Consider the following 3,999-nt stretch of genomic DNA (forward strand, 5'->3'; position numbering starts at 1 on the left):
CAAAAAAAAAAAAAAGAGAGAAAATAGTCAAATAGTCAAATCCATGTTTTGGAACAATGTGAAAGAAAGGGAGGGATCTATCTTCACTGCTGAGACATTAACATCTAACATGACCCTTGAAGTCATCAGGAGGTGGTCTATATGCATAAAGATACCACCCACTCCATTATCAAAAGAATACTTGTTGAATAACTTTAGGTTATATATTAGATAAATGCATGCAGTTATCTTTTTGTTCAACATGAAACCCCAATTTAAATGTAGCTCAGTTTTCAAATATATAACTCTATTCCATTTTTTCTTCTTTACTCCTTATGAATATCCTTTTATGAATACAAGGATCTGAAAAAGTGCCATTTATCAAATAGGAAATTCTGTCTTAAAAATAGTCAAATGTAAATATAAATATTCCCTAGATGAATTCTAGTTGAACATATATTTTAAAAAATGATTCTATCACATTTACAACTTGAAAAAGAATGGAAAATCCATCTTACATGAATTACCCAGAGAGTTGTTGGCTGGATAGGGAAACCAGAAAGATAATCAATGAGCAATTAATTCATCTCTTGTGCATTAGCATTGTAAGGGAGAAAAAGTTACCATTTTCATCACCCATTGTGGGGTTGAAGGCTGATACTATTGCAACAAAAGAGGCTAAAGAAGAAAAGTTTTAACAAACATATTTAGCAAGAGTTTTATGTGACAGAATAGCTTTCAGAAATAGGGACGCAAAGACCCAGGGGAAAGCTGAACATTTTTGTGATTAAGTATCATCAAGATGGCCAGTTCTCACTTTTAAGTATGACTGCATAAAAAAGCTATGTGTAAAAGTAACTTTTATTCTCCAGATATAATTGCCATCTCAGAGGCTTTACTGCTAAATAAGGTCACCCTTTCTATTTCTTTCTGAACACTTGCTAGTTCAACTCACTGTTCTGGCTCAAACCCCTCTCCAAGCTGACTGATTCAAACTGGCTTCTCTTGGCTTCTCACTGCATTTCTCTGCTTGGCCTCAAACTAACTCTCACAATTTGTTCTAATATTCGGGATTATTCTTATTCTCTGGCTGCAATCTGCTATATTCCAGCCAGAGGGATTAAAGGTGTATACTAAGGGCATATCTGTATTCTAGCCAGATCACACAGACCTAGAAGGTATTTGAGCTGATCCCTTGCCAGAGTAGCCATGTTGCTGGATTAAAATTCTTTTACTGGTGTATAACCCAGTATGATAACTACAGGTAGCTTAGGTAGACTGTTTGCTCAGAGTCTTTTTTGTCCTTGGTTTATAGGTTAGGACCCTTCTAGAAGGAAGGTCTTATGACCTATTTTTAGGCATGGTGCATAGAGAGCTCTATTAGTGGTTATGTTTCAGATAAGAGAGACTGGTAAACATTAGAATGGCATCTTGCTTTGGATTTTTTTCTCAGTGTCTGGAGTATTATGTTCTGAGATACAGAACATATAGCAATATAGCAATAGTTATATTCTGTGTAACTATTATATGCAAGGAATAAGGATAGTAAAGCTATCTCTAACTTATCCCAGGGATAAAGTAAGCAATGAAATTCAAAGGGAAAGTTGGATCTGAAGAACTAGGAAATAGCAGAATCTGATGACAGATTATCCCAGAAGAGAGATTTAAAAGGTTAAATCAAAGATTTTTACCTTGTAATAGTGTGATAATGAAGCATTGTATGGAACTATTATATGAAACATCACATAAAACTTTTCAAAATAGTCTTCTTAAATTATATATACTATGCTAAACACTAATGACAGGCAAAAGTTTATAATGATTTGGCGGACTAGAACTATTAGAATAATTTGGTAATTTTTTTTGTTTTAGAGTAGCTATAATATATAGCCAAAAAAATTAAAAAGATGCAAGTTATATTATTCACAGATGGTTTGTGTCACACTTTAATTTTATCAAAATATGTTTCAATACATTTTCCAATTATTTAAAATATGATATTAAGAGCACTTCTTTCACAGATGTCTTATGCAGTGGTGATCCTTGTGACTGGAAATGAGCCCACTTCTATTGGCAAATGCTAAAAAAATAATTGTGCACACAGTTCTGGTTTTAATACTGATAATACAACTTTAATAAGGTATTAAGGGGTCAGCAACTGGATAAAGGTGCCTACCACCAAGGCTGATAAACTTAGTTCTATCCCCAGGACCACACGATAGAAACAGAGCCAACTTATACACATTCTCTGAGCTCTATCTGTATGCACACATGCAGCCCCCATATACACACTAGAATAAAGTAATTAAAATGCCACTTAAAAAACTTTGCTAATATATTTAATAGTACTGAGCACATCTTCTAGATAGTGAAGGTTAGTTCATCAAAACAGATCCTAAATAACTGATATGCTGCCAACAGCTTAGTGGTCTGAAAGGCAAACAGATTTTCACAATATAATCTGTATATTTTATTAATTTACTGAACCTTCTCTCCCCTAAATAAAAATGCTTCAAAGTGAACAGAAAAACATAGCAGGCCTTTGTATTGTTTTCTTTTTTATTTAGTTAAATACTTACTTTATTTTTATTGGGGTGCTAGAGATTGAGCTCATATTTTAAGATTTTAGCCTAATATTCATATCAAATGAGTAAGTGTACCTCAGAACCCTAGTGTTACCTCAAACATCTTCATGTGCACAACTTTCTGACAGACTCCCAACAGAACATGGAACCACTTATGAATTTATAAATGACACTCTGATTTTCATATATCCCTGACACTCGTGTTCAGAAACGTTCATCAGCATTACAGGAACAAGCTCATGTTCCAGGAGGGGCATCCTGCGAAGCCTGAGCTCCTGCTTTCCCACGCCTGTATGTGCTATTAATGCTGTGATGCCTTCTCACACGTGATGATATCACAAAAGACCCTCCCTTGCTAGATGGGGTGCTAGCATCCCAGATTTCTCAACCTCCAGAACCATCAAACAAATGAATTTCTATTGCTTATAAATGTACTTGGGCTGTGACATTTTGTCATAGATATAGAAAATTGGGCTAAGGCAGTATTGTCAAAATTCCTTCTTCAGGTCACTGCTAAGCTATACTTAACCACTAGAGTAAAATATCCAAGCTTCTGTTCATTATATTCAGCTCTTTGAGGCTTAATAGGCATTGTGAGCCTCTGTGCGTCCCTTATTTATGTTTTAATGGTATAGTAATCTAAAGTCCTTGTGAATAATCAGTTAGAGACTGCTTCTCTCTAGCCTCTCTTACACCATTGCTGAACCAAAAGCAGCAGCTTATAACTGCACGTTGAAAACTACTTCTTCTGTCCTATTGGTAGCTTTTTATTAACATAATTGCCATACTTTATATCCACTGAGCACTCTCCAATTGTGTCATACGATATCTGTATAATAAAAAGTATGTGCTAGCCATTAGGCGAATAACATTACTGAAATTGTTTTCATTTAACCACCAAGGACACAAAGTTTTTAGACATAAGGATAATTTTTTAACCCTTTTTATAGAGATAAGAAGCCTGGGTTGGCAGGTGTTGAGGAGATTCTACTCAAATCGTAGAGCTTGGTAGTGAATAATGATATTTGGGTCTCTCTAACTTTATTCATTACTTGTTCAGTCCTTTATGGAAGAAATGTTTACTGAAATCAATGGTAAATTGTGCTCTGCATTAAATATTGATAGGTTTGATGAATATGGCTGGGGACGTTGCATAATAACTCCATTATCATGCCAACCATAGGAGTTCCTGTTAACAGTACCTTAGGCATTATTTTCCATGGTCTTCAAATGAGAAAGCTGAAGCTTTAAGGGACAGAGAAGTGATTTTCAGAACTGGGATTGGAATCTACAACCTCAGCTTAAATAGAACTAAACTGAGTGTCTTAGTTGGGTTTTACTGCTGTGAGGAGACACTATGACCATGGCAACTCTTCTTCTTCTTCTTCTTCTTCTTCTTCTTCTTCTTCTTCTTCTTCTTCTTCTTCTTCTTCTT

General features: G+C 35.0%; 1 protein-coding gene across 13 annotated transcripts in view; it reads left to right on the forward strand.

Annotated features, from left to right (window-relative positions):
• Anks1b (ankyrin repeat and sterile alpha motif domain containing 1B) overlaps nt 1-3,999 on the forward strand; it is a 1,082,674-nt gene that overhangs the window by 652,934 nt on the left and 425,741 nt on the right. The window lies entirely within an intron of this gene.

This window comes from Mastomys coucha, unplaced genomic scaffold (genome assembly GCF_008632895.1).
Source record: "Mastomys coucha isolate ucsf_1 unplaced genomic scaffold, UCSF_Mcou_1 pScaffold4, whole genome shotgun sequence".
NCBI lineage: Eukaryota > Metazoa > Chordata > Mammalia > Rodentia > Muridae > Mastomys > Mastomys coucha.